We start from the raw sequence: 8,869 nt of genomic DNA, 5'->3' as shown, positions 1-8,869 counted from the left end.
TGGGACCCTTCACCCCCCATTGCTGGGGTTCCATAGTATCAGACACAGTCCCCGAAGACATAACCATAAGCTTCTTACCGGACGCCTTGCGGTTTCCAGCGACGGACGGGGGAGTGGGCTCCACATTACTGCGGAGCCTGCTGGATCTTCTCACCCTGTCCTGGGAATCGGCCATAGCTCTCTCACTCCCACCCCCCGCCGTCCTAGTTCGAGGGGTGGAAGTCTGGGGCTCCATAACAGGAGGCTCTCCCAAGGAAGCTGCCACCCTCCTGGGGAAAAGGCTGTAGGAAACACTGCTTCAATCCTCTCTCTCTGGAAAACTCTAGAAGTCAGACACACTCAACAGCTGCTGTGTTCCACAGGAAGTGCTCTCTGCTGACACCTCTGTCCATGTCAGGAACTGTCCGGAGTAGGAGAAGTTTACTATGGAGATTTGCTACTACTCACAGAGAGCACTGTAGTAAGACCGAAAAGAACTATACATCTTCCTCTGTAGCATACGGCAGCTGATAAGTACTTGTCAGGATTCGGCTGGCTGGAGGTGGATCCTCTGTGCCAGAGAGGGATTGGCGTGGACCGTGCTGGTGGACCGGTTCTAAGTTGCTACTGGTATTCACCAGAGCCCGCCGCAAAGCGGGATGGTCTTGCAGCGGCGGTAGCAACCAGGTCGTATCCACCAGCAACGGCTCAACCTCTCTGACTGCTGAAGATAGGCGCGGTACAAGGGAGTAGACAAGAGCAAGGTCGGACGTAGCAGAAGGTCAGGGCAGGCAGCAAGGATCGTAGTCAGGGGCAACGGCAGGAGGTCTGGAACACAGGCTAGGAACACACAAGGAAACGCTTTCACTGGCACAATGGCAACAAGATCCAGCGAGGGAGTGCAGGAGAAGTGAGGTATAAATAGGGAGTGCACAGGTGAGAATACTGATTAGGCCTGCTGCGCCAATCAGTGGCGCAGCGGCCCTTTAAATGGCAGAGACCCGGCGCGCGTACGCCCTAAGGAGCGGGGCCGCGCGCGCCGGGACAACACAGACGGGGAAGGGGTCAGGTACGGGAGCCGAGATGCGCATCGCGAGCGGGCGCGTCCCGCATCGCGAATTGCATCCCGGCTGGGAGTAATATCGCAGCGCACCCGGTCAGCAGGTCTGACCAGGGCGCTGCGAATGAGAGAACGCTGCGAGCGCTCCGGGGAGGAGCGGGGACCCGGAGCACTCGGCGTAACAGTACCCCCCCCTTGGGTCTCCCCCTCTTTTTGGAGCCTGAGAACCTGAGGACAAGACTTTTGTCCAGGATGTTGTCCTCAGGTTCCCAGGATCTCTCTTCTGGGCCACAGCCCTCCCAATCCACCAAAAAAATTTTTTTTCCTCTGACCGTCTTGGAGGCCAGAATCTCCTTCACGGAGAAGACGTCAGAAGAACCGGAAACAGGAGTGGGAGAAACAAGTTTGGGAGAGAAGCGGTTAATGATGAGTGGTTTAAGGAGAGAGACATGGAAGGCATTGGGAATACGAAGAGAAGGAGGAAGAAGGAGTTTGTAAGAGACAGGGTTAATCTGGCACAAGACTTTGAAAGGACCAAGATAGCGTGGTCCCAGTTTGTAACTGGGGACACGAAAGCGGACATATTTAGCGGAGAGCCATACCTTGTCTCCGGGAGCAAAAATGGGGGGAGTTCTTCTTTTCTTATCGGCAAATCTTTTCATCCGGGATGAAGCCTGTAAAAGAGAATTTTGGGTCTCTTTCCATATGGTGGAAAGATCACGAGTCACTTCATCCACAGCGGGCAAACCAGAGGGCAAGGGGGTAGGGAGGGGGGGAAGAGGGTGACGGCCGTACACCACGAAAAATGGGGACTTGGCAGAAGACTCGGAGATTCTGAAGTTGTATGAGAATTCGGCCCATGGTAGAAGATCTGCCCAGTCATCCTGGCGGGAGGAAACAAAATGCCGTAAATAGTCACCCAGGACCTGATTAATTCTTTCTACTTGCCCATTGGATTGGGGATGATAAGAAGAAGAGAAGTTTAGTTTAATCTTGAGCTATTTACAGAGGGCCCTCCAGAATTTAGACACGAATTGGACGCCTCTATCCGAGACGATCTGCGTGGGCAAACCGTGAAGACGAAAAATGTGTACAAAAAATTGTTTTGCCAACTGAGGCGCTGAAGGAAGACTAGGAAGAGGAATAAAATGTGCCATCTTGGAAAATCGATCAACGACCACTCAAACAACTGTGTTGCCACGGGATGGGGGTAAGTCTGTGATAAAGTCCATACCAATCAGTGACCAAGGCTGTTCGGGGACAGGCAGAGGATGAAGGAGACCAGCAGGCTTCTGGCGAGGAGTCTTATCCCGGGCACAGACAGTACAGGCCCGCACAAAATCAACCACATCCGTCTCCAGAGTCGGCCACCAATAAAAACGAGAGATGAGTTGCAAGGATTTTTTGATGCCCGCATGGCCTGCGAGGTGGGAGGAGTGTCCCCATTTGAGAATCCCGAGACGCTGGCATGGAGAAACGAAGGTCTTCCCTGGAGGCGTTTGCCTGATGGAGGCTGGAGAAGTGGAGATCAGACAGTCCGGAGGAATGATGTGTTGCGGAGAGACCTCTACTTCAGAGGCATCAGAAGAACGAGAGAGGGCATCGGCCCTAATGTTCTTGTCAGCAGGGCGAAAATGAATTTCAAAGTTAAAACGGGCAAAGAACAACGACCACCTGGCCTGGCGAGGGTTCAGTCGTTGGGCAGACTGGAGATAGGAGAGATTCTTGTGATCAGTGTATATGATAACTGGAAATTTTGATCCCTCCAGCAGATGCCTCCATTCCTCAAGCACCAGTTTAATGGCCAGTAGTTCTCGATCCCCGATGGAGTAATTCCTCTCCGCTGGAGAGAAGGTCCTAGAAAAAAAACCACAAGTAACAGCATGCCCGGAAGAATTTTTTTGTAGAAGGACAGCTCCAGCTCCCACTGAGGAGGCATCTACCTCCAATAGGAAGGGTTTAGATGGGTCAGGTCTGGAGAGCACGGGAGCAGAAGAAAAGGCAGACTTGAGATGTTTAAATGCGTCTTCCGCTTGTGGAAACCAGGACTTGGGATTGGCATTTTTCTTGGTTAAAGCCACGATAGGAGCCACAATAGTGGAAAAGTGTGGAATAAATTGTCTGTAATAATTGGCAAACCCCAAAAAACGTTGGATAGCACGGAGTCCGGAGGGGCGTGGCCAATCTAAGACGGCAGAGAGTTTATCTGGGTCCATTTGTAGTCCCTGGCCAGAGACCAAGTATCCTAGGAAAGGAAGAGATTGACATTCAAAGAGACATTTCTCCATTTTGGCATAAAGTTGATTGTCCCGAAGTCTCTGAAGAACCATGCGGACATGCTGGCGGTGTTCTTCTAAGTTGGCAGAAAAAATCAGAATATCGTCCAGATAAACCACAACACAGGAATATAAGAGATCACGAAAAATTTCATTAACAAAGTCTTGGAAGACGGCAGGGGCGTTGCACAGGCCAAAGGGCAGGACCAGATTCTCAAAGTGTCCATCTCTGGTGTTAAATGCAGTCTTCCATTCGTCCCCCTCCCTGATGCGGATGAGATTATAAGCCCCCCTTAAGTCCAGTTTGTTAAAGATGTGGGCGCCTTGTAGGCGATAGTCAATGCAAGGGCGTAGGGAGCCATCTTTTTTGGACACAAAAAAAAAATCCAGCTCCGGCAGGAGAGGAGGATTTGCGGATAAACCCCTTTTTTAAATTTTCCTGGATGTACTCCGACATGGCAAGAGTCTCTGGAGCAGACAGAGGATAGATTCTGCCCCGGGGTGGAGTAATACCCGGGAGGAGGTCAATAGGACAGTCATAAGGCCTGTGAGGGGGTAAAGTCTCCGCTTGCTTCTTGCAAAAGACGTCAGCATAGTCCATATAAGCCTTAGGAAGACCGGATACAGGGGGAACCACAGGGTCATGGCAGGGAGTACTGGGAACCGGTTTAAGACAGTCCTTGAGACAAGAAGTACCCCAGTTCTTGATTTCTCCTGTGGACCAATCAAGGGTTGGGGAATGGCGTTGAAGCCACGGTAATCCAAGAAGAATTTCAGAAGTGCAGTTGGAGAGGACCAAAAATTAAATTTTTTCGTGATGAGGTCCGATGCACATTAGGAGAGGTTCCGTGCGGTAACGCACGGTACAGTCCAATCTTTCATTGTTAACAGAATTGATGTAGAGGGGTCTGGCGAGACTGGTCACTGGGATGTTGAACCTGTTGATGAGAGAGGCCAAAATAAAATTTCCTGCAGATCCGGAATCCAAGAAGGCCATAGTAGAGAAGGAGAAGGTAGAGGAAGATATCCGCACAGGCACAGTAAGGCGTGGAGAAGCAGAGTTGACATCAAAAACTGTCTCACCTTTGTGCGGAGTCAGTATACGTCTTTCCAGGCGGGGAGGAAGGATAGGACAATCCTTCAAGAAGTGTTCGGTACTGGCGCAGTACAGGCACAGATTCTCCATGCGGCGTGGTGTCCTCTCTTGAGGTGTCAAGCGAGACCGGTCAACTTGCATAGCCTCCACGGCGGGAGGCACAGGAACGGATTGCAGAGGACCAGAGGAGAGAGGAGCCGGGGAGAGAAACCGCCTCGTGCGAACAAAGTCCATATCCTGGCGGAGCTCCTGACGCCTTTCGGAAAAACGCATGTCAATGCGGGTGGCCAGATGAATAAGTTCATGCAGGTTAGCAGGAATTTCTCGTGCGGCCAGCACATCTTTAATGTTGCTGGATAGGCCTTTTTTAAAGGTCGCGCAGGGGGCCTCATTATTCCAGGATAATTCGGAGGCAAGAGTACGGAATTGGATGGCGTACTCGCCAACAGAAGAATTACCCTGGACCAGGTTCAACAGGGCAGTCTCAGCAGAAGAGGCTCGGGCAGGTTCCTCAAAGACACTTCGAATCTCCGTGAAGAAGGAGTGTACAGAGGCAGTGACAGGGTCATTGCGGTCCCAGAGCGGTGTGGCCCATGACAGAGCTTTCCCAGACAGAAGGCTGACTACGAAAGCCACCTTAGACCTTTCAGTAGGAAACTGGTCCGACATCATCTCCAAGTGCAGGGAACATTGTGAAAGAAAGCCACGGCAAAACTTAGAGTCCCCGTCAAATTTATCCGGCAAGGATAAACGTAGGCCGGAAGCGGCCACTCGCTGCGGAGGAGGTGCAGGAGCTGGCGAAGGAGATTGTTGCTGGAGTTGCGGTAATAGCTGCTGTAGCATCACGGTCAGTTGAGACAGCTGGTGGCCTTGTTGCGCTATCTGTTGCGACTGCTGAGCGACCACCGTGGTGAGGTCGGCGACAACTGGCAATGGGACTTCAGCGGGATCCATGGCCGGATCTACTGTCACGATTCGGCTGGCTGGAGGTGGATCCTCTGTGCCAGAGAGGGATTGGCGTGGACCGTGCTGGTGGACCGGTTCTAAGTTGCTACTGGTATTCACCAGAGCCCGCCGCAAAGCGGGATGGTCTTGCAGCGGCAGTAGCAACCAGGTCGTATCCACCAGCAACGGCTCAACCTCTCTGACTGCTGAAGATAGGCGCGGTACAAGGGAGTAGACAAGAGCAAGGTCGGACGTAGCAGAAGGTCAGGGCAGGCAGCAAGGATAGTAGTCAGGGGCAACGGCAGGAGGTCTGGAACACAGGCTAGGAACACACAAGGAAACGCTTTCACTGGCACAATGGCAACAAGATCCGGCGAGGGAGTGCAGGGGAAGTGAGGTATAAATAGGGAGTGCACAGGTGAGAATACTGATTAGGCCTGCTGCGCCTAATGGCAGAGACCCGGCGCGCGCGCGCCCTAAGGTGCGGGGCCGCGCGCGCCGGGACAACACAGACGGGGAACGGGTCAGGTACGGGAGCTGAGATGCGCATCGCGAGCGGGCGCGTCCCGCATCGCGAATAGCATCCCGGCTGGGAGTAATATCGCAGCGCACCCGGTCAGCAGGTCTGACCGGGGCGCTGCGAATGAGAGAACGCTGCGAGCGCTCCGGGGAGGAGCGGGGACCCGGAGCGCTCGGCGTAACAGTACTGTAAGGATTAAGATTTTTAAGAAGTAATTTACAAATCTGTTTAACTTTCTGGCACCAGTTGATTTAAAAAAATAAAATAAAATAATGTTTTCCCCCGGAGTACCCCTTTTACGTAACACCTGTAAATTCTGTACTACGAATATCAGCAGCCACTGAAGAGAGAGGTCATCCAACAACTGAAGTCCCAAAAAAATCTGCCACTAAATCCCTCAAGCAACCGTTCAGCCCCAGTCCAGAACCATCTGACCGGACCACAGGGACCAGTGTGGAGGAGTACAGGGTCCAGGCTGTAAAATAGAATAACACCGGAGCAGCCAGATACACTGACTCTAAGGCTGAGCCTCATACTTCTACCGAAGCTGCAGAGTTATAGGGGAACTGTAAAAATGAAAGTACTACAACCCCCAGTGTGGTCAGTCTGTGCCCCCCTAAGGGTCAGGGTTGGAGGAGGCACAGGTTGAAAAGACACACTACAATGGGAGTTGTAGTACTGTAGTTGTTAAAGAAAAAAAAGATGTTTTCATCAGGTTGCCCATAGCAACCAATCAGATTGCTTCTTTCATTCTTGAGAAGACCTCTGAAAAATAAAAGAAGTGATCTGATTGGTTGCTAAGAGCAACTGGACAACATTTCCTCTCCACAGGTACATTTCCCCGATTGTCTTCATATTTAGGATGAGAATCTACTGACAAAGTGAGTAGCCAACCATTTCTGGGCATAAAACTCTGTAAGAGACAGCAGTCTGGGGGCGTCTGTGGTGGACATGAAGGAAGGGGGGGGGGGGGTCCAGGGAAATTGAGATTTGACGTCTGCAGCGAGCGCTTCTCACTGAGCGATGGGTCTCATCCCAGGTATTGCAGGGGGACCCCCCACGATCAGCTACTTATCCCATAACCCATGGATAGGGGATAAGTTAATTTTTGCCATAGTTCTCCTTTAATTGGCCAGAACACACCCAAAATCGGTCCCAGACAAATATTGCTTCGTGTCCTGTCATTTCTCCCAGCTGTTCTTTTTCTACCTGCTTGTAAGGCATGCCTACACTCTCTAATTCCTTAAAGTGGTACTCCGCCCCTAGATATCTTATCCCCTACCTTAAGGATAGGACAAAAGATGACTGATCACTGGGACCCCCGCGATCTTCATGTAGCACCCGGCGTTCCAAATAATATATTTAGAACTCTGGGTTCTCCCCGTGCGGGTCGTGACCTCACGCCACGCCCTTTCCATTTATGTCTATGGGAGGTGGTGTGATGTCACAAGAAGGTGTGGCATGATGTCACGAATCCCACCACAGGAACCAGTGATCTAAACATACTATTTAGAATTTTGGTTGCTGCATGGAGATTGCTGGGGTCCCAGCAGCAGGATCCCATTGATCAGACATCTTATCCCCTATCCTTTACATAGGGGATAAGATATCTAGAGGCGGAGTACCCCTTTAACGGACAGTTCATGTACCCAAAAGTTGATCCTTTGCAACCGTATGACCCCTAGCAAGTTCCCTGCATGAGTCCCATTCATCAGAAAAAGGCTTGTGCATGGATCTTGCTGGGTGTTGTACGTTTGCCTCATAAACTGCACCACCCAGCACCAGTTACCTCTCTCCGCACCGCATTATGCAGATCGTGCAGGAGAGCAGCTTTGGTCATCCATGTTTTGCTAACTCTATTTTCACACACAGAAATAAATAAATGAGTCGAACAAGTCAAAGAACAGTTTAAAAAAAAGGGGAACTTTATTTATAATTTATTAAAATGTTTGTGTAGGGGATTTTTTGTAACCTCCCATCACTCACAAAGAGCGTACAGTAACTAATACTCAGGACAGGAAAAACCTCCAGAGGGGAGGAAACCTGTAGGGAATCCATGGCTACTGTATGGCCCTTCCTCTGGGCATACTAAAGGAGGTTACCTCTAGAATTTGGCCAAATGTTTCTGTGTATGTGCATGATTCCTAGGCCTGTGCCTTCATCCAACGTCTTGCTGTAGGTCCCGAAATGCTACTCCATGTCCTGGAGATACTGCATCTAAGATAAGAAAAAAAAGATAAATTATTTACATGTTTATCATAGAAATGCACATGGAACTGCACTAAAGACATTTTGGACAAAACAATGTAACACTTACCAGTCACAGTCATGTGCATGACTTTGCATTCCCGTGTCCCTACACAGTGTCCAGCACCGGCCCCTCACTGATGAACAGGACCAGTGTTATTTCTGGGGCTATGCCTTCATCCAACGTCTTGCTGTAGGTCCGGAAATGCTACTCCATGTCCTGGAGATAGTGCATCTAAGATAAGAAAAAAAAAGATAAATTATTTACATGTTTATCATAGAAATACACATGGAACTGCACTAAAGATCTTTTGGACACAACAATGTAACACTTACCAGTCACAGTCATGTGTATGACTTTGCATTCCCGCGTCCCTACACAGTGTCCAGCACCGGCCCCTCACTGATGGAGAATGAACAGGAGCCGTGTTATTTCTGCTCATTGCTGCTCTTTGGTGGACAATGGTTATGACATCACATGTGTGACACGCTGTTACCTCCTGGGAGTTCTATTTCAGTAGTGCTGCTCTCTGATTGGCTGAAAATCAAAAAAGCTTTCTAATATATTCTGTATGACTGTTATCTAAGGTTTTTGACAATTTTTATTAAAATGGCGCCACTCCCTGTGGGTGCGTTATATTTGTTTCTCCTAACCAGACATTCTGTATAAGTAATATCATTTGGTGGCCCCAACAGCCTGGGCCCATAGGTTTCTTACATAGATCAATGCTACTCCGGTAGGCTCA

The 8,869-nt window shown here is 50.2% G+C and overlaps 1 long non-coding RNA gene across 1 annotated transcript; it reads right to left on the bottom strand.

Moving 5' to 3' along the window:
- Positions 1-7,800: 7,800 nt before the first annotated feature.
- On the bottom strand, positions 7,801-8,650 carry LOC130367649 (uncharacterized). Its single transcript, XR_008892133.1, has 3 exons — positions 8,460-8,650; positions 8,194-8,358; positions 7,801-8,093 (listed from the first exon to the last, which is right to left on the bottom strand). It is a non-coding gene; the product is annotated as an uncharacterized LOC130367649 (long non-coding RNA).
- Positions 8,651-8,869: the final 219 nt, after the last annotated feature.

This window comes from Hyla sarda, chromosome 4, assembly GCF_029499605.1.
Source record: "Hyla sarda isolate aHylSar1 chromosome 4, aHylSar1.hap1, whole genome shotgun sequence".
NCBI classification, from domain to species: Eukaryota; Metazoa; Chordata; class Amphibia; order Anura; family Hylidae; genus Hyla; species Hyla sarda.
Note: the sequence above shows the minus strand (reverse complement) of the source record. Positions and strands in the feature narration are given on the sequence as shown.